This window comes from Panthera tigris, chromosome F2 (genome assembly GCF_018350195.1).
Source record: "Panthera tigris isolate Pti1 chromosome F2, P.tigris_Pti1_mat1.1, whole genome shotgun sequence".
In the NCBI taxonomy this organism is placed as follows: Eukaryota; Metazoa; Chordata; class Mammalia; order Carnivora; family Felidae; genus Panthera; species Panthera tigris.
In genome coordinates, this window is record NC_056676.1 from 48,488,100 (window position 1) to 48,510,525 (window position 22,426).

Below are 22,426 nucleotides of genomic sequence, written 5' to 3' on the forward strand. Positions count from 1 at the left end.
GACGATGTCCTTCTGTTCTAATAGATAAACCAGCCATGGGATGGCCTCTGAATCAAGGGGTGGCAGCCAGACAGCCAGGAAAAACAGAGAACCCGGGCCTCCGGTGCAGGAGACAGCCCTTACCCTGGCATTTTACAACTGCGTACCCAGGAGCACACGGTGGAGCCTGTGAGGGGCTCACTTCCCTTCAGTGGGAATAACAGCATCTTTGGGAGGGTCCGTTGTGAGGATTAAGTGAGACCACAATTGTAGATAACGTGGCGTCTGTCACATAATGATAATTACAGCCCTGGGCCAGGTACGGCGCTGGGTGCCTCACACACTCTCTGATCAGTGAAGCAATCCTGCCAGTGAGCCTTGCAGCCCGTGAAGGGCAGAGACGTGAAGGCGGGTTGTCACAGCTAGTGGACAGCGGAGCTGGGACGTGAACCCATGTCTGCCTGTCTGTGGAAACCGCGCCCTGTCCACCGCACCATGAATGTGAGTGTGAATTTCCTCCCCGTCACAATGCATGGCAAGTGACTTCACAGCCCTTTTCAGAGCATCAGTGTCTCAGCGCTTCCAAGCTGTTGGCGCTAACGCCAGGATCGATGATAGCGCACCCTAGCTGCAAATCTGTGAAATTTCACCTTTGTTTCTTTTAGCTTTCTCTCCCTTTTTTTTCCAACAACAACAAAGGCAATGGCCATCTTCTGAATTCTGCTATAATGTTAAAATTCCTTTCAAGGTAATATTAATACATTTGGGGGATCTTTCTAAAATGTATTGCAAACCTAAGTGTTATAGATCTACCATAGTAAGCACTCCTGCTTTGTTCCAGAACAGGAAAATTATGGCCTCAGATAGCAGGGTCCTCCAGGAGAAAGGACATGCTATGCAGACAGTAGCACGGGGCCACAGTGGCTGCTCAACCGCTGCTTATGGAAAGCCACGAAATGGAATAGAATTTTTTTCTAGTTAAAAAAAAATTAGCAGGTGGAACGAATTATTAGGGTTGCTTAGCACGGATGGCTTGCAGTAAGGCTGCACATTGGAGTCACCTGGAGAGCTTTAAAAACTATTTATGCCCAGGTCCCAGCCCTGGAGATTCTGGTTTAATTGGTCTAGGGTGCAACCTGGATGGGAAGAGTTTCCAGGGGTGCCTGGATGGCACGGTCGATTAAGTGTCTGACTCGTGATCTCAGCTCAGGTCGTGATCTCATAGTTTGTGAGTTCAGGTCCCGTATCAGGCTCTGCACTGATGGTGTGGAGCTTGCTTGGGATTCTCTGTCTCCCTCTCTCTCTGTCCCTCCCCTGCTTGTGTGGGCACGTTCTCTCTCTCTCTCAAAATAAATAAGTAAACTTAAAAAACATGGCGCTAATAGTATCCCAAGGGAGCAGGGGGATTTTAGTAAGAATGTATCTGTAAAGCACTTAGCACTGGTGTCCAGCATATGAGGATAAACACAAGGTTGTTAATTACTGTTGCACTGTGACACAACTTTGAAATTCCCAGGACATGGGCAAGGTCTGGCATATAACACTCCGCTCAAGGGGGCACCTGGGCAGCTTCTGACCTAGGCCCAGGCCATGATCTCACAGCTCATGAATTGGAGCCCCACATGGGGCTTTCTGCTGACAGCTTGGAGCCTGGAGCCTGCTTCGGATTCTCTCTCTCTCTCTCTCTCTCTCTCTCTCTCTCTCTCTCTCTCTCTCTCTCCCCGACCCTCCCCTGCTCACACACTCTCTCTCCCTTTAAAAAATAAACACTAAAAAAATGTTTTTAATAACAAAAAATTAAAAATAAAACTCAGATCAAGGGTAAATATGCTAGAGAGCCGGGTCCTTATTTTTTAGGGAGGTTGTATCTTCTAATTCACCACAAAAGCACCTTCTTTCAAGATAAGCACTTCTTACTGTAAAGGAGATTTCAAAATGGAGCCTAGCTGCGAGAGTCCCTTTCAAGTAGGGCCACGAGGCCACAAGGGGCAGGAGGAATGTATGGACCTCCTCAGCAGAGAAACTGTGAACTTTTTGCCAGCTGCAAGCCCTCGGCCAGGCCAGGACGTAACTCCCTCCTCACCATGACACCTGAGTCATTCACATTCCTCGCTCTGAAAAGAACCAACGTGCTCTGACAAGTTTCATTTCCTCATTTGCGTATTAGCCCAACAGATCCCACTTTCCTTTGTTTCAATCCTGGTTTCCGTAGGGGACCAAAAAGAGATCTGCACTCATGACCTCTGTCTTTCTAACTCTGCCCCCTCTTTGTCTTCCTCAGAACAGGAGTCCTGTTTCTCCCCGAAGCTGGGTCTCCTGAATTGCAATTCTAACTACCCAGATAAATGCCCGTTTACTTAAATTTTCAGGGAATTCCTTGTTGGTTGACGTTATTCAATACAAAAATATGCCTTGGGCACCCTGGGAAGACAAGAGCCGCCACCCTCAGGAAATCTTCAAGGGAACACATGCTCCACTCTGTGCAGAAGCACTGACTCACAGTAATGCAGAAGAAGAAACCTTGCTTCCTTGGTTTTTAGGCTATGGAGCCTTGGTGTTTCCCTTTAAAGCTCCATTTGCATGGTTAAATTGGCAAGTTCTAGTTAAATTGGTAACTAGCAAGGGAGACATGATTTTAGGCGTAAAGGAGTCCCTCGTGAGGAGCTGTCTGGCAGCGGGCTGGGATTTTCACAGATTTCTTTTGCACCGATGGATTGTCCAGAACCAGGAGCCAAACGTGCAATGCCCTTCTCTGGGAAGGGAGAACACTCAGCTCCAACGTGTGTGACCAAGTGACTGAGAGTAGGTTCGTTTGGTTCTCCTTGTCTGTTTCTTGCTGGCTGTCAAAACCAGGGAAAAACCAAGTAAGTACGTATATTCCAAAATATCACCTATGTGGACACAGGAAAATAAATTTTTTTAAAGATCCTTCTAAAACAGCTTTATTTGAAATCCCTGAAACACAAAGAATAGTGACAATTCACCTACTAATTCTTGAGTAAAATCGAGGCTAATTTTTTTAACTTTATTTTTTTAAATATAATTTATTGTCAAATTGGTTTCCATACAACACCCAGTGCTCATCCCAATAAGTGCCCTCCTCTCTGCCCATCACCCACTTTGAGGCTAATTTTTGAGACACAGAAAAGCCTCTGGACAAAGAAGACAGAGTGGAGGAGATTCGGGTAACCCTTCACTTGCTGCTGTAGCCTTGATCACATTTTACAGACTCCAAAGGCCTGGAATTCAGACAGACCCTGGCTTAGCTCCAAGCTGGGCTCCTTGTCAGTGGAAGGTAGGACAGTTCGCGGGATGTGATCACAATATAGCTTTATTTTTGCCTGTCTCTTAAACATGTATCCTAAAAGGGAAGGTTTTCCCCTGCCGCCTACAGCAGCCCTGAGGTTTATCTGAGCATTCTTAGGTAACAGAAAACCCTACAGTTGCAGAAAGTCCAAACATGGTCTCAATTCAGAAATCAGAGTGGCAAGTCCCAGGAAAGATCATCCCTCCCTCGTGCCTGCAGAGAGGAGCGGCAGACCTGCCTCAGGGCAGAAGTCCAGGTTAGCTCCTGTCCCTTATTTGCTCATCTCCTCTCCCCTCCATTCCGGAGTTTGCCAAAGGATGAGGGGAAGGGAATCGAGAGTTCTTATTTCCCGGTTAGAAGCTTGCTTCCGGCCCTCAAGTTCTTCTAATACTTAAAGCTCTTATTATTTGCTTCCTTGGTGTTTTTGTTTTGTTTTACTTTTTCTGGGGATTTTCTGTGTTCTCATAGACTCCCTTGCTGGGTCTCTCCAGCTGTACCTCCTGGGCTTGGGGGTCATGCTATCGTTCCCGCCCTGTCTTGATTGGGGGGGGGGGGTCCACTCCATACAGTCTCATGGTATGGAAGCCCTTCTCCCCGCCAAGCTGTCCTCCCGGGCAGGGGTCCACATGGCTCGGGCCCAGCTCTTGCTCTCCTGGGCAGCATCAGCCTGGGCACAGGGTGGGTGGTCAGAGCAGGCCTGTGTAGGGGGGACATTTGAGCCAAGACCGGAGTGACTAGAAGGAGCCAGCTGCACAAAACTGCCATCCGGGCAGACAGGAGTCCGGGCCTAGTGACAAAGGAGTGCTAAGTCTCTGCAGCTGGGGATAGGGAAAGGCCAGTGTGGCTGGACCCGAGGGAGAGAGGGGTGAGGGGCTGGGTGAGATGGGACAGCAAAGCAGAGGCTGGATCCAGAGGGCCTCCTGGGCCGTAGCAAGGAGCTGGGGTTTTATTCTTATAAGGTCCTCTGGCTACTGTTTGGAGAAGTAGATGTATTGGGGATACATTTTAGAGGTTGAGCTCACAGAACTTGCTTTTTGGCCTAGAATCGAGACAGAGGACAAGTAAGGAAATCAAAGATGATTCCTAGGTTTTTGGTTCAAGCAATTGGCTGGCTGGTGGTGTCATTTACTAAGAGAAGCTATGGAAGAAACCTGGGGAGAACAGGTTTGGGGGGAAACTCAAGAGTTCTGTTTGAGCCTCGAGGTGCTTGCGGGCTACTGGACGGTGAAGGTGCTGAGTAGGAGGTTGGAAATTCAAGTGTGTAGCTTGAGGGTGAGAGGGGATGGTCAGACCTGGAGATACAAAATTTGGAGTCATTGGATCCAATATGTGGGGGGTTTTTTCATACCACCAAACAAGTCTTCGACACCAGTTGGGCATCCCACAAACCAATTCTGATGCTATCCACCTGAAGAATTCAGGTAAATTCAGTCCCACAAGACTGCCCCCCCCCCACTTCAGATGCTAATCAAGAGTCCAGGTTGTCACCTGTGCTATAGAGGTTCCCGTGACCCAGTCCTTGGGTTCCATTCACTTGCTAGAACAGCTCACAGAACTCAGGGAAACATCTTACTATATTACTGGCTTATTACAAAAGAACAGCAACCAGGAAGATCCAGGTGGAAGAAATACATAGGTCAAGGTATGGGGAAAGGGCAGAGAGCCCCCATGCCTCTTCAAGTGTGCCACTCTTCCCAAACCTCCACATTTTTACCAACCTGGAAGCTCCCTAAACCTGTCCTTTGGGTTCTTATGGAGGGTTCATTACATAGGCATGATCGGTTAAATTATTGGCCATTGGTGATTGAGCTCAATCTCCAGCTTCCTCACCCTTCCCAGAGGTAGGGGTGAGGGGTGTGGAGGTGAGACTCCAACCCTCTGATCACGTGGTTGGTTTCTCTGGCAACCAGCCCCCATTTTTAAGCTACCTAAGGACTTGCCAAAAGTCACCTCATGAACATAACAGAAGACACCTTTAGGGCTTGCAGCACTTAAATTCCAAGGGTTTTAGGAGCTTTATACAGAAACCAAATGTATAGTTCATATTATAAATCACAATATCACCTGATATTTAAATTCATGAGACTGAATGAACTCCCCTCAGGGAAAATGTAAAAAGGGAAGCCCTTCCTCTCGTTTTACGGATGAGAAAACTCTGCTCAGAAAAGCTGTGTTCCAGGTTTTCACAACCAATCAGTAATAGAATCGGGATGAGGATCTAAGTCTGATTTCCGGATGGGGTGATACTGAAGGATTCTGGGATGTGAGACTCTCCCTGATAAAACCATGGAAGTCCCAGGCAACCCAGGACAGCTTGATCACCCTATTCCTAGACCAATGATCTTCTAGCCATTTTCTCCTTTGGCAACAGCAGTTGAGACAGAAGTGGTTATGGTCAGTGACTTTGTTTATGCTTGTCTTCGAAGGAAGATTGTTTCCAGTCTGTTCCATTTTTGTTCTATGTCAACGAAATACTACGCTCATTTTGCAGGAGTTTTAGCTTTTCCTGAGAGGAAATTACGAGTGGTAATTACCATGTTTTCCTGTTCCTTCTGGAATAATCAGAGCAGGAAAGAGAATCTTTCTGAATGGTACCGCGTGATTAAGCCTCTGGACAATTTGGAAATGTAAGCTGGTGGGAAAGGCATGGGACGAATAAAGTTTCCCAGAGCTCAGCCTCTTCCCCATCTCAGCCACTCCTGACTCTTCTGCTTATGTTTTGGTCACATCCTTTCTCTCCTATCCTTTGCCTTTATCTTTCCCTTCCTAATGCCACTTCCGAGCTTTGTAAATGTGTCATCAATGTGCCTTGCAGCTCACAGTCAGTGGCCCTCCTATCCACCAAACTGCTCAAAACAGAAACTCTGGAGTCACCTTTGACTCTCTCCTCCCCCTCTGTAAAGGAACCGTGTCTCAAACACTTGGCAACTGTCTCTCCCGCCTGTCTTTTCCACCCGTTCCTGCCAGCCACCAACCTCGCCCGAGCCACCACGCCTCTTGGATTTCTGCAGACCTCTTCTTACCTCTCTGCCTCCCAGTTTACCCCTTGAATCCAGACTCCACAACTGCTGACAAAATTCCCTTTCTAAAATGCAAATCTGATCATAGCACTCACTCCCCTCAAGGTCCAGACTCAGTAAGACTGGCTTACTGAATATTTGCTTCAAAATCTGGCTCCGTCCACCATCTTTAGTCAGTTTCTACGTTCAGATTCGCAAAACCTTTTTGCATCTTCTCTGGGAAAATAGGAGACCATCTTATGTTTGAGGTCACACTGTGTGGGGCAGGGTTTCATTGCAGGAATGTAAAGGAAACGGCAGTCATTTCCTCTCAGCTGGCTTCCCTGGCTTCGGTCCCCCTCCCTCCAGCCCAGCCTACCCTGCTGCACAGCAGATCTTCCGAAGCAATGGCTCCGGTGTGGTGGGAATGTCAAGGGACCTTTGTAGATTTCCTTCCCTGCCACTCGGCGTTCTGGGCAAGTCATTTAATCTGTCTGAAACTCACCTGCCTAATCTGTAAAATGAAGACACTCAATCAACCTTAATTACAGTAGTCTTCCCTTATCTGTGGTTTCACTTTCCACCAGTTCAGTTATCCACAGTCAGCTGCGGTCTGGAAGCAGATAATCCTTTTGACAAACCCTCAGAACGTTAGTAGGAGCCTAACGCTAAGTCACAGTGCCTGAGCCATTTGTCATTCACATGAATTCATCTCATCATGGGGGCATTTTACCATCTCACATCATCACAAGGAGGACGGTGAGTGTACAGTAAGATATTCTGAGAGGGAGACCACGTTCATATAACTTTTATTACAGTATATTATTATAGTTATTCTATTTTCTCCTTATTGTTAATTTCTTACTGTACCTAATTTATAAATTAAACATCTCATAGGTACATATGTATAGGAAAAACCCTAGTATATATAGGGTTCGTACTTTCCACGGTGTCAGGCATCCACTGGGGGTTTGGGAACATATCTCCCAGGGATAAGGGGAAACTACTATAAATCTAAAACTTCTCTGCTCTAAATTTTCAGGACCTCTCATTGCCTGACTCAAGAACCAATTTTCAGAGGCGCCTGGGTGGCTCAGTCGGTTGGGGGTCCGACTTCAGCTCAGGTCATGATCTGACAGTTTGTGAGTTCGGGCCCGCGTTGGGCTCTGTGCTGACAGCTCAGAGCCTGGAGCCTGCTTTAGGTTCTGTGTCTCCCTCTCTCTCTGCCCTTCTCCTGCCCTCTCTCTCTCTCTCTCTCTCAAAAATAGATAAACATTAAAAAAAAAAAAGGAAACAATTTTTCAGTCTGGCTAGCTTTCAAAGCCTTCCTTGTCTTTGCAGCTCTAACCGACTTGCACATATTTTGTGCTTCAAACTTGCAGCCCTCTGAACGCCCGTCTCACATTCTGCCTTTGGCTCAAACTTCCCCTGGAGCATCTTCTCTCCACTGCTGTTGGAATCTTACTCATCTTCCAAGGTTCACTTCCAGTGATAACTCATTCTTCAATGAAGATTTCTTAATCCTCTTAACCAAAGGTAATCACTCTTTCCCCTGAATGCCCCAGCATGCTCTCTCTAGCTTCTGGCACAGCTTTATCCTTGTTATAGATGTTCTTATGCTTGACTATAAAGTGATTAGGATACTTCACTTTCTTGTAAGGGCCTCGGCTCCTTAGGAGATACTATGTTGAGCATTCCATATGCTCAGCAAATGTTTATTCGCTTGAAAGCACTCATGGGACGTAGGCATTAGCAAAGTCCATGGCCTAAATGCTTACTGAGGAACTCATGAATTCATTTGTCATCTATCAAGCATTTACTGAATGCGTTTAAGTCCTGTGGGTATAGAGAGAATTTTAAACAGAGATCCAACTCTGCATGATCTCATAGTCTAATCAGACAGCTAAAATATAATATGATAGACACATAATATGAAATCAGATGATAAATAAACACAAGTATAAAGACTGTTATTGCTGACTATAATGTTATTGCTGACTATAATGAAACTCCTTAAAAGATTCTGTTTTAGTCTTTGTAAAATCCTAACATTTAGATATATAAACCCAGCCACAGTGGCTTAGAAAAAGGAGCAAAGAATCAGTACTTCCAAATGCCTACTAAGTGCTATGCAGTATATAGACATTCTTTCATTGTCAGAGATATTGCGGGATATTATTAGCATCTCCGTTTTATAGACGAGGAAACTTATTTTAAGATTTGTTGTGCAACTTGGGGAAGGTTGTACAATTAGAAGCTCTTAAGCCAGTTTTTAAACCCGGACTCTCTGATATCAGCTGGCCTGTGCTATTACTTTCTAGGCAAAGATCAGACAGCTGCCCGAAGGCCTGCAAATGGCCAACCGTGGTGCAGGTGTCTGTCCTAGGTACTGGAACTAGTGACACGGAGCTGTGGGAATTTGCCCCTTGGCCGGAAGACCTAGAAGTCAGAGGAACGAGGGTTATTTGGCCCGGAGACAATTAGACCTAGAGGAATTATTGTACCAAGAAAGGTAAGCTATTTCAGGTGACAACTCAAGAAAGAATGGTCCTTTTGAGGTCTGAACACAAAGTGCCTCTCTGAAGTCCTGCCTTTGAAAAGGGGCCTCAGAAAGAAGCCAAGGCCTGTTCCTGGTCTACTTTTTTATCCACTAACCTCAGCTTGCACCGGACTATTTGAACAAGATAATGCAGGGAAACTCAAAGCACAGGATGAGGCTGTATGGAGTCCCCTTGAGAGGAGCACCATGCTGTGATTGTACAGAATTTAGGAAGAGAAAGAGAAGCTAAACATTCTTGAGATTTAGTGGACAGATTATGAAGTTACCTTTCTGGAAATATAACGTAATAACCCCCTAAAACAGATGTTTTTACCATAAGATAGAAATAAATGATACGATGTGAAAATGTTTTCACATTTGTGTCCAAAAAGCGAGGAGGTAAAGAGCAGACTTTATATTTTTCTGTCTTTACGGAAAAGGCCTTCAAATTCCATTAAAGGTATGCCTGCCATTGCGAGGAGGGCAAAATTGAGGCAGGACGGGCTCGTCTGAGTTCATGTGGAATTACTCCTTTGGTTTAGAAGGCCTAAGTTGGAAGCCCTGCAGACAAGGGAACCAGGATGCTTCCAGACTGTTCTCTATTCTTTCAGACGGTCTTTTCTCTTCCCTCTTCCGCCTAGTAATTCCTCTTCTAAGCGCTCATTGCCTGGTGTCTCCGTGCTGCGGACAGAGCTCTGACACCTTTGCAAGATCCTGAAAGAGAAAGATGACAGATGAGAAACGTCAGGTCTTCCTACCACCGAGGACTCATGAGGGGCATGATGGATTTTTTGCAACCAGCCTTCAACCCTATGAATGGAAAGTTGGTAGAACTTGTTAGCTCTTGCTTCCGTCTTGGTAAGTTCTAGTTACGAGCTGGGACATCATTTCCATAGCTTTTATGAAGTCTTTCAGAAATATGGGTGTTGAAATGCAGGGCTGAAGACACTTTCTACTTTTCACTGGGAAGCAACGTCTGGCTGGCGGCAGTTTCGGGATGTGTTTGCCCCTCGTGCTTCAGAATCGATTCGCTGGACCACACTGGGCAGCGGTCAGCAGAAGCAATAGGGCTCCAGGGATTGCGCAAAACGCCTACAATTTTCTTTTTCTCCTGCCAGGTTCTCCTTTTACCACGGAGGCAAACTGGAGGAAGTAGCCTGAGACTCTGGGCTCATTTTCTTCCCCTGGGTTCAAGTTGGAGAAAACAACGCTAATTACATTTCTAACAGCAGCAAATAAATTTGAAAGTAAAGCTCTTCTGGTATGTCAAAGTAAGTTTTTGTCATACTTAAGGAGCGTGTCACACACTAGTCATACATAAGATCTGGATCTGTAATAATTCGAGTGGGAGTGGGACCGAGGTGTTGATATATATATATATATATATATATATATATATATATATATATATTATTGATTTATTCATTTTGAGAGAAACGGAGAGAGAGAGAGACAGCATCCCAAGCAGGCTCCGCACCATCAGTGCGGAGCCCAACGTGGGGCTCCAACTCAAGAACCCGAGAGATCATGATCTGAGCTGAAATCAAGGATGCTTAACCGACTGAGCCACCCAGGTGCTCCAGTGCGTCGGTCTAGCTGAAAAAGCTCCCCAGGTGACGCTGGTCTGTAGCCAGGGTTGAGAACTGTTCATGAAGGGGAAAGGACACAGGCTGTGGAGCTGGACAGACTTTGGCTCAAACCCTGGGTCTGCGTTTACTGGTTGTGTGACCTAATGTGGATCAGTTGGTGATTTTAAGCCTCAATTTTCTCCTTTCTCAAGGAAGATGAAGTAGAGCTTAATGGGCTCGCATTAAAGATTAAATGAGATCTAGCATGCATAATATATGAAGTTACCTGGCGCGCGAAGGAATATGTTATAAATATGTATGCCCTTCTTCCCTTTCATATGTAATCATTTGTAACCGATTCAAGTGATAATACTTTACAGAAAAGGGGGCATATCCCACTGACCTTCTGTCGAGAATGGAAGAGGGCACACTGGTAAGGATCCAGGTAGATAAAGGGAGGCTGAGTCCAACCCGATTTCACTCTGCGATGGATAATCACACAAGGGTTACCAATCACAGCTCTCAGAATATTCTGTTGTTGTTGTTTTTCAACTAAATCTTGCAGCAGCGTACGACGGAATTTATCTTTTTAAATTAAACACCTGACAAACTTTTTCTGAGGTATTTTTATTTATTTTATTTATTTATTTATTTATTTATTTATTTTATTTTTTTTTAACATTTTATTTTTAAGACAGGGAGAGACAGAGCATGAACAGGGGAGGGTCAGAGAGAGGGAGACACAGAATCTGAAACAGGCTCCAGGTTCTGAGCTGTCAGCACAGAGCCTGACGCGGGGCTCGAACTCACGGACCGTGAGATCATGAACTGAGCCGAAGTCGACCGCCCAACCAACTGAGCCACCCAGGTGCCCCTGAGGTATTTTTAGATATCAAGAATTACTTGGATTTTCTGCCCCACTTAACTCTATTTGCTTGTTCTCCAGTGGCGGCTATCGGTGGGGAGTTCCCAACATTAAAGAGCAAAACAATACTTGAAAACACCCAGTAGAACAAGATAACTTTATTCAGTTATAAATCGGGTGATGTGGAACACAGCCCGGCCAGCTGGTTTTGAATAACCTTGTAGGAACTGTTGGAAGTCGACTGAGCAGAGGGTCAAACGATTTGGTGATTCTGGCTCAGATCTTTTTCCTCTCAACGCCAAAGAGCGGGGAGTCACCTGGCCCAGGGAATGACTCAGTCTCTCAGTTCATTGCTCTCCCTTCTCCTTGTGAGAGGATATGGGTGCCCGGTACTGCGATGAAAACAAAAAAAATCACGTGGCCACGAGAGAATCTGGGTCATTCAGTCCAGACTTTGTCTCTCAGCAGAGCAATGCCCAACTCCTAACAAAGAAGTCCCCAATTCATATTTTTCTTAAGAGAAAAGAGGTGAAGTGTTCTTATAAAAGCTATGTACATACAAGTGTATGTTTTATGTCATAGAGCGCAGTCTAAGCGCTTGAGCTCAGCAGGACGGATGTCTATCAAATCCCAGCTCCCCGGTTATTAGCCACGTAGCTTTCATGCTAAGCCTCAGGGGTCTCATCTATGGAATTAGAATCCTAGTAGGGCACATCTATGTAAGAGATCTGTGAGGATCTCACCAGTGCTGGTGCTGGACACAAAGCAGTCACTCCAAGTGAGCTATCGATACTAAAAATATGGGGAAAATTATGTATTTGGGATTTATGGTCTGCAAAGCACATAAAACAGTGCCTGGTGTGGTGCTGATTAAGCCTCAACCATTATCATCCGTGTCCTCGCCCTCCTTATCACCAGGATTTTGTTACCTGAGTTGATACTTAGTTCCAAGGTTGGGTTTTTTTTTGGTGATGTGTTTCTTCTGTTCCTTCTAACTGGCAATGATTTTCTGCTAATATGTACGACATTTATCCCAGTATTTCCCAAAGTGACTCATAAAAGTGTTACTCAGCTCCCCAGGACCATGAGACAATATTGGACTCATGGTAAATATTCACCGTACGTATCTATTAGTCTTTCAAAATGTTATTTCTATCTATAATTAGCCATTCTATCCATGGTCTGACAGCGGGACAGAATATTTACAGAATTGAGACTTCTCCCAATCACCCTGTCTACATTCTGCGATACAGAAATTCATTGTACTCGACTAAGCTCGGTTACTGAAATTGCTTCCCAATCAGGGTCTGGCCTGGGAACCCCCTGCAGGTCTCCACTTAGAGATGGAACGGGTCTGACCTCGGAGCGAATCCTGCTAGGTTCCTGCTAGGACGCCAGCTTTCCTCCTGCTCATCCGCTTCCTAGAGCATCTCCTCTCTGCCTTTACTCCAGAGCCTTATAGGAGTGGATTGCGTTACGTCTCACCTTTTGCTTCTACGAAGCCCCACTGAGCAAAGGGACGTTTACCGGTCATTGAAGAACACACAATTCTCCTGGAGGTACTCTAAATACTAGTATCATGCTGAACCGAAGGCTATCCACTAAAATTATATTAAAATAATATTTATATTATTACATGTTATATATATGTTATATGGCATATGCATATAGTATATATATGTTAACATTTATATAGTATAACAATATATTAAAATAATTGATGTTTTTTGACTGCTAACCAATACTAGGCACTGCGTAAGCACGTTATCTCATTCAGTATCTCACTTAATTCTCAAAATACTTCTTTGAGGAAGTTTCTCTTACTAACCCCTATGGCTGACACTGGATTGGCTGCTCAGAAGTAGTTTACATCCCTCTTTTTCATGACTAACACTTGATGTGAGGAATGAGGCTCCAGCAGCCATTTTGCAACCATGGGACAGCAAGCACGAAGACAGATGCCTCCATGCTACGGATGGCAAAGCAGAAGGGCTCTGGACCAGAAGACATTCACGAACAGTTTCACAGGCCCTGAATGGCGCGTCTGTGGATGTATTAGATCAGAAAAATAAACCCTTAAGTAACTCGGACAGATTTTTTTGTTCCTTGGGGCCAGTGCCTTCCTAATTAACGCACTTCATTTTATGAATGAGGAAACTAAAGCCCAGCGAGTTTGGGTACCTTTTTCCAAGTCATGCAGCTGGTAGGTGTTAGAGACAGGATTTGTACCCAAATCTGCCCAGTAACACACACATGCTATTAACCACAAAAACAGCTGCACTGTCCTCTCATTATTGTATTTCCATCAGTTGATCGTGGCTCATTGTTTCCAAACTGTGTGTCACAGAATTCAGAGACTATTCGTAGGTGAACCTCAGAAGAAGACTTCTGTGGTAAAATAACAAACCGCCACATGGATCGGTTGATTGGTTTAAACTACAATGCACATCCGCTTCTGAAAAACTCTGCCACAAAGAACCCTGACTGACCGGTTAACTCAGAGGTTCCCAAACTTACTTGAGTATGGAACACATTTCTTTTTTTTTAAAGCGACAATCCTATGAACTTCCTTCAAAACATTGTTGCCTGGCACACCAGTTTGGGAGGTCATTCACTGAATTTCAGTTAAGAGTTATTTCCTTAGCTTTGGTTTAAAGCGAAAGAAATGAGTCACAAACGGCTTGGTACTTTGTGAATATCCTCGAGGATTTTGTCCGCTGTATAACCCAGGGCTCCCTGTAAAGACCCAAACAATAAATTTCTTTGGAGAATTTGGTGCCAGGACAATATAAGCCCCTCCTGAGGAAATTGTCTGCTTCCTTTTTTCTAATAATGAGAATTCTGTGACTGAGTGCGTCTTCTCTTTTGCTTTGCTTTCCGGTGGTTCAGAGACAAACGGGAAACAATTGCCGGCTCGGATTCCTGGGTTTTATGTACTTATGTTTTCTTTGCTCTGCTCTTGATTTTCCTTGGTCCTGATTCTGTGCTTGAGTTTTATTGGTATGACTGCGTATGTTCTTGTGAGTGACATTACATTCTTCGTGGAATGGGGTGGAGTATAAACAAAGTAAGCAAAAATCAAGACTGTCTTGAAAAAACATAAGTCCCGTGGCCTCCTTGTCAATGTGGTCATGCCTGTGACGCCTGATCAAAGAAGCAAGTGAAGTCATTTAATTGGCTACTATAAAACTTGAAATTATGTCTTATGAGTAGCTAATAAAAGGAGGGAGGTAAATCTTCAAAGGGGACATATATTCTTAGAAATGAAACGTAAATACCTTTTCTTTTGTTCGACTATATTCTGCTATAAATTGAACTTTTCTTGGAACTAATTCTACTTCTCTAGATTGCTAAGCTAACTCGACATCCATACCACCACAGTAGGTAGCCGAATTAATCTCATCTGTAGGGGAGGAAAACTTTTCCCTTCTTCCCTTCTAGGGCCTAATAATTAAGTTGACATAAGAGAGATTCACGAGAGAAAAGCACATTAAATTCTGTACATTGGGGAGCCTCAAAGATATGAGACTCAAAAAAGTAACCAAAGCAGGCAGCTTTTATACCTTTTAGACAAAGGAACGACACACTTGTGCAGAATTGACAAACCAATGGGGTTTGGGCTTGGGTAGCAAATTAGTGAAGAAGTAACAAGGTTTGTTTGTACAACCCTCTTGGCCTTGAATTCCCTGTCTCTGGCCATAAGGATGCCTCTACCCTCCTGGTATAGGGAGGATAGCTTCACGTGGGACATTTATTTCCTGTTGTCAGGGGTCAAAGGAGGGTCAGTGTCCTTGCACCAGCCATTCCTCAAGGAACTTTAGTTTAAAATCGTCAGTGTACCGGGGTGCCTGGGTGGCTCAGTCGGTTAGGCGTCCGACTTCAGCTCAGGTCACGATCTTGCGGTCTGTGAGTTCGAGCCCCGCGTCGGGCTCTGGGCCAATGGCTCAGAGCCTGGAGCCTGCTTCTGATTCTGTGTCTCCCTCTCTCTCTGCCCCTCCCTCATTCATGCTTGGTCTCTCTCTGTCTCAAAAATAAATAAACGTTAAAAAAAATTTTTAAAAAATAAATAAAATCGTCAGTGTACCAAAGCGGCACATTTTAGGGCGGCATGCTGACCTTCCCTTCACAACCTCGCATAAAAAGAAGATCAAGAAGGCAGACACGCCCTGTGATATATAGCTGAGGAAACTTAATTTAGCCAACCGTGGTGGATGGACCATTACTTCCTTGAGAAGGAATAGAATTTGCTATAACTCTCAACCCAGAGGAACGGTAAGTTATTCATGAGGCTGACTGCTTGTACCATTCATTAAAGGGGCCATCTGACAAGCCCCAGATCAACAAGCAAATGTTGATTAAGGGCATACTGTGAAATTCAGTAGGCGATACAAAGAAATACGATACAGGGGCGCCTGGGTGGCTCAGTCCGTTAAGCATCTGACTTCGGCTCAGGTCATGATCTCATGGTTCATGGGTTCGAGCCCCGCATCGGGCTCTGTGCTGTCAGCTCGGAGCCTGGAGCCTGCTTTGTATTCTGTGTCTCCCTCTCTCTCTGCCTTTCCCCCCCTCACACTCTGTCTCTCTCTGTCTCAAAAATAAATAAAAAACGTTAAAAAAATTTTTTAAAAAATATGATACAGATGTTGGCTCAACTGTTGAGGGTAGACTGCTCAGGTGTCGATCGAGTAGCAGCTGGGAGAGCGAGTTCAGAGTATGTTATATGCAGCCGCTATTTTCAAGCTCCTGTGGAGCTGCTTTCAGACATCATTAAATTTATGGACAACTTTGCATTTCTCCTCATAGCTTCTCTCGGATTTTTAAAAACAACTTTTTTTTTAAAATGTTTATTTATTCTTGAGACAGAAAGAGACAGACAGAATGTGAGTGGGGGAGGGGCAGGGAGAGAGGGAGACACAGAATCCAAAGCAGACTCCAGGCTCCAAGCTGTCGGCACAGAGCCCGACATGGGGCTCGAACTCACGAACCGCGAGATCATGATCTGGGCCGAAGTCAGACGCTTAACCGACTGAGCCACTCAGGCGCCCGCTTCTCTTAGATTTTTTAAAGTTCTAAACTCCAGGCTTTAATCTGTGGCATGGTGGCTGATTGGATAAATTTCATGTGTGAAGATATAATATTTTTAAATATTAATATTTGCTTCTTCCTGTTCTTTCAGACGGCAAGAAGATAGGCCCTTCTTATGGTTTTCAGAAAAGGATTGTTACAACATAAGCTCAAAGAAACAAAAAAGAGTTCGGTTTTAGCCTTTGGGTTTCAATAGATCTTATAAACACATGACAGAGAAAATGGCTTGAGAAAAAAGGGTTTTCAGGAACACCTTTGTCGACTTTGTTAAAGTTAGACTATGTGAGACAGAAAATGCACAGGCTTAAATATAGAAGTTCATTTCTCTTTCTTGTAAAAGAAGTCTGGTAGTGTAGAGCTGACACTGTCATCAGATACTCAGATTCCATCTGTATTTCAGTTTCCTCCTATTACTGGTTTGCAGCCCTAAGATTACTTCCTGGTACAATCTGGTTGCCAGAGCTCCAGCCATTGTATCCCATCTGAGACAACAGGAACTAGGGAAAGGCAAAGGGTGTTCCTTCCTGCTGAGTCAGATCACTTAAGAGATCCCACACAACACTCCTGCTTGTATTTCATTCACCAGAATTTAGTCACCTGGCTATTCTTAGCGACAAGGGAGCCCAGAAAATGTAATCTTTTGCAGGGCGTACGCACTACAAAGAAAATCAGCGCTCTGTTACTGAAGTTTCTGAAGTGACTGAAGTAGAAAGAGAAGTGGAGATAGGGTCACAAATGGCCATTTCTGCCTCAACCCTGAAGAACTTGAGGTGTAAAGTTGATATCATGAATACAAATTGAGCGTAGTCCTTGATTATGCAAGAGTATGTTTGCTCACTTGGGATGACATAGCCATCCTTTGGACTGGGCGATGAGGGGAGGAACAGAAAGGAGGTGAGAAGAAAATGAAGGACCCTGAGCAGGGTCCTATGCCCAGAGATTCATGACTGAACCTTCCAAAGAAAACTCAGATTGGAGGACACAAAAGCAGAGGTTCTGTGCCTTGCTCCCAGGTGAAAGCCCAGGAGGTGACAAGCCTCATGGAATTGCCCAGACCTATGTGTTGAGTTATCCATAATAGAAATGGCAGCCTGACACATCTAAGCAGGTAGAGCCGGAGAGGACTATTCTAGATGGCCTATGACCCTCGGATAGCGTGGGAGAACATCTAAATGTTTGCCCTCAAGCCCTTTGGCTCCATTATGAGGGGCTCAAAAGTAGCTGGGAGAGGCCAGCAGGCGTGAAGATACTTTGAGATTGAGATAAGAGGGAGGCAGGGTGACCTTCCTGGAACTACTACTAGAGACCAGATGGAGAACCCAGATGTCCTAGAAATTTCCAGCGGGGGTGATGCACATCTCCAGAGATGCTGGCTGGGACACACGCCTCCCATCCTCCAACACTGAGGCTCTGTGAAAGCTCCCCAAATTTAGCCATAACCCACAGAATGGGGTGGAGAGGGTGGTGAAAATCCTGAACTGAGAATATTCTGGATCTGAATGGAAAAAACTCTGATTTGACTGGATTTTCTCTAAAATGGCTGCGATTAAGTTATGCTACCAGACAGAGTGGGGGCTTGAGATTCAAATTAAGTTCAGCTCTTGGAAAAAAAAAATTTTTTTGTACAACTGAGTGTACGGCATGTGAAAATGCCTCTGTGGCACAGGCTTCCTCAGTTTGTCATCTCTCGCTCTCAAAAGTCATTCAGCTCAGAACGTTGCCACCTTCCTTCTTCAGCGGTAAATGAAAAGTAGTGACACATGAGCATTTTGCTACTTCGACTGAAGTTATTTTGAGTGAGCAGAATTTCACTGTCACGTTGCTTCAGTAACATTGTAGCTCATATCTGTGACTCACACACTCCCCGCTCCCCGCCGACAAGCGCCTACACAGGGTCACCTGGGCGGCTCAGTGGGTGGAGTGTCCAACTCTTGGTTTCGGCTCAGGTCGTGATCTCACGGTTCCTGAGTTCAAGCCCCTCGTTGGGCTCTGGGCTCACAAGGTAGAGCCTGCTTGGGATTCTCTCTTTCCCTCTCTCTCTCTCTCTCTCTCTGCCCCTCCCCTGCTTGCTCTTCCTCTCTCTCTCAAAATAAATAAATAAACTTAAAAACAAAAACAAGCACGTACACAGACGGCCCAAGATGTATTTCCCAGACTTTTGCCGCATCTGAAGTGACCACCTGGGCCCGTCCTCGTCAGGGCTTTTCAGGTTTTAGCAACGGAAGTGCTGTGCCCCAGGAATCTCTTCAACGGTACTGGCAAACCAGGACGTTCAGTCACCCTTGCTCGGGGCTTCCGCACAGATCCCGAAGCCCTACCCTCAGAGCTTCTAATTCAGCAGGGGTGGGGGGGTGGAAGCCCAAGATTGTGCATTTGCTCACAAGCTCCGGGGGGATTTGATCCTGCAGGTCTGTGGACCATGTTGTACGGGCCTAAGAGACAGGTCAGTTTTTTCCCATAACAAAGCAGTGGTGTGGATCCAAATATTTAATGAATGACACACTTGTGGCAAAAACTTTGACCAAGATCTTTCAGTTTCTCTTCTCTTCTTTTATAGCAATTCCCTCGCCAGGCCTGCTCCTTGGGGCAGCGTTAGAGCTCATTGCTGGGGGCTTAGCCTAGAACCTGTCTCTCCCTCCAGCCCCTCTAGAAGTCCTATAAGCACCTAATTTTTAAATTTAATTTAATTTTTTATTTTTTTATTATTATTTTTTAAATTTACATCCAAATTAGTTAGCATATAGCGCAACAATGATTTCAGGAGTGGATTCCTTAGTGCCCCCTTACCCATTTAGCCCATCCCGCCTCCCACACCCCCTCCATAATTGTTTTTATTTTAAATCATTTTCTCCTAAAACCAGCAGAAGAGTGTTCTGTTATCTATAACTGACTCCTGACTGAAAAATCATGGAACACAGTTTGAGAAGTGGTAAAGGAAAGGGGAAAGGAATCGGTGTCCATTTCAGGGACGCGGGAAGAAGGAAACGCAGAGATTTCCTGTGAGTGCCAAAGCTTGTCCAGACAAAGCTGCGTCTGCACACCTCGGCCATTTACAAGCAAAACACTTACAAAGCCAGCTATAGAAAACCATATCAATACATTCCCAAACAATGACTGCAGTCAGCAAAGAAGTGACATCATCCCTCCTCTCAGTCAGAACAATAAGCCTACTCTAACCCCATAGACAACAAAAGCAAAAATCTGTTTGTCTAACAGATGGCAGTGAACAGGCTTGAAGGTCATGGTGATCCTTCTGCTGTCTAACCAGCCTCTCCCAGTACAGAATCTTACCCTAGAAGATTACAAATCTGAACACAACTGGGCACAGTAAAATTGCCTGAACCCAGGTCCCGCCTTGCTAAGAGGGGTAAGCACAGTCTAGAAGAAAGGGGTCCCCGAAACCTCAAACCTCTCCCAGGAAGTCAACCTCATAGCCATTCCTTTTGATTTTTTATTTAAGCCTTAGAACTTCACTCATCATGTAAGGTAGAAAGGAAAAAAGAAATGACAGACATACTCTCAACTACAAGGTCACTAATCTGTTGAATCAAGCATGGTGGGGGATAAAGTAAATTATGAAATCTCAATGTAGACGGTCCTTAATGTGAACTCAAACATGCCATTAAATTCTTGAAATTGGGTTATGTCTGTGTAAGGACTCAGCATTAGATATTAACATTAATATTTCGGGGTGCCTGGGTCGCTCAGTCAATTGAGCATCCCACTCTTGATTTCGGCTCAGGTCATGATCCCAAGGTCACGAGATCAAGCCCCACGTCAGGCTCCACGCTGAGTGTGGAGCCTGCTTAAGATTCTCCCTCTCCCACTCACTCACTCTCTTTTAAAACAAAAAGATTAATATTTCCCCTGATGAAGCAGCACGCTGCCAAGCCTCGGCAAGTTGGTCTATGTGCATTGGTAGCCTGTCCAGCAGCAGTGACATTGACAAACGTAGGGAAGTACTGTACATTTTTTTTCTGCTTTATTTTCTAGCCTTCTTGAGATACAGTCAGTACCTAATGTTGTGTAAATTTAAGGCGTGCAACCTGGTGATTTGATACACGTGTATATTGCAAAGTGATTACCTCAATAAGGTTAGTTAACACCTCCATCACCTCACGTAATTACCGTGTGTGTGTGTGTGTGTGTGTGTGTGTGTGTGCGCGTGTGATGAGAACATTTAAGAACTTAAGATCTACTCTTTGAGCAAATTTCAAGCATATAGTACTGTACCGGCCACTATGGTCACCATGCTGTGTGTGAGAGCCTGGAAGTACAGCACGTTGCATCAGCCTGATTCTCCGATGCCTTTGCAGGCACCTTACGCTGCCATCTTTGACTCATTGTAAAACTCCTTTTCTGACTTGCAAAAGACATTTTGCGACAGACACTTCTGTGTAAACTTGATTACTATTCAGTGAGGTCCCATTCTTACAAGGCAAAAGAATCGATATAGTCCTCTTTTTTACCCTCTCAAAATTTGACTTCTTATGTCAATAGAAGCTTTTTAACCATTGGGCTTTTTAAACGGTATAAAATAGGGGCCCCTGGGTGGCTCAGTTGGTTAAGGGTCCGACGTCAGCTGAGGTCATGATCTCGTGGTCGTGAGCTCCCACATCAGGCTCTGTGTTATCCAAGCCTGCTTCGGATCCTCTGTCCCTCTCTCTCTCTCTCTCTCTCTGCCCCTCCCCCATGCAGTCTTTCTCTCTCAAAAATAAATATTTAAAAGAAATAAATAGGGGCACCTGGGTGGCTCAGTTGGTTAAGCGTCTGACTTCGGTTCAGGTTATGATCTCACGGTTCATGAGTTTGAGCCCTGCGCCAGGCTCTGTGCTGACAGCTCAGAGCTGGAGCCTGCCTCGGATTCTGTGTCTCCCTCTCTTTCTGCCCCTCCCCATCTCACACTCTGTCTCTCTCTGTCTCTCCAAAATGAATAAACGTTAAAAAAAAAAAAATTGAACAACCAGGCAGAAAAACAATAAGGAAATAGAATTGAACAACACAATAAATCTACCGGACCTGCCAGACATGAATGAATCTTAAAAATACTGTGCTAAGACAATATTAGCCCCAAAATACACACATTGAATGATCCCATTTATAGAAACTGTTCAGAATGGGCATGTTCATAGAGATAGAACAGTACAGCACGTTGTAGTGTTTAAAGTGTATTAGTGCTTTCTAGAAGATGTCAGGAGGAAACTTGACTGTGTCTAGCTGGGAGGGGAGAGGAAAGGTAGGTATTCCTGTCTGGGACCCTAGTCTCAGATAATTCTGTGCGCTTAGAAATGACTTTTAACCTAAGTACTTCCTTGTAATTTTCTAAGTGAAACCAATATTAATCACCATTCATGCGTCACTGGAATTTTGCTAAGATTTGTGACATATTAAGCCTGAGCTGGTCAAGCTGGGAAGGGCATGGGGCCCAAGAGGAGGCATGGGGAATGGGAACGGAGAGGAGGAGAGCCAGTGTCTTCACCCACGTTATAGGGCTGCTGCAAGCATCAAAGAATGCTGTGTCTATGCAAGTGCTTTGCATGCATAGTACACCCTCTAAATGAAAGGAATCATTACTGTTCAATGAACCAGAAGAGTAGCTCGCTAAATTATTAGTGTCTGAGTTACTATTGTTCAGTTCTCATGCGTAGGGTCGTGCCAAAATTTTCTACAGAAAGTTTTGGTCTTTGAAAGAATGATGCGTCACAAACACAAACTAATGACACGGTCACTAAGAGTCATACATTGTCCTGCTACCTGTGACTAAAGGACATGCCAACAAAATTCTAAAATGCATAATAGAATTTTCTCAGTCCATTGACAGAATCTGAGACAGAACTGAGACAGGGATATAAAAGTATTTTGTTACCTGAAAAAATGCTAAACAAATGCCAGGTATTTTTATCATCTGAGCTAAGTAAGTTTCATTCATCTTGCTTTTTTTTTTTTTTTAAGTCCACATCGAAAAATATCAACCAATTTCCAATTGGCTCCTATGACAATATTTATTGGTGCCATCTGCTGGAAGTTCCTGAAAACTTGATGAGGTTAAGGTGAAGCGAACCGTAAACAGCACAGGTCATGGTA

At 44.6% G+C, this 22,426-nt stretch overlaps 1 long non-coding RNA gene across 1 annotated transcript; it reads left to right on the forward strand.

Moving 5' to 3' along the window:
* The first annotated feature begins 491 nt into the window (after positions 1 to 491).
* Positions 492 to 10,081, forward strand: LOC122235121. Its single transcript, XR_006213253.1, has 8 exons — positions 492 to 727; positions 2,674 to 2,843; positions 6,873 to 7,044; positions 7,328 to 7,427; positions 7,668 to 7,821; positions 8,607 to 8,797; positions 9,466 to 9,682; positions 9,943 to 10,081. It is a non-coding gene; the product is annotated as an uncharacterized LOC122235121 (long non-coding RNA).
* Positions 10,082 to 22,426: the final 12,345 nt, after the last annotated feature.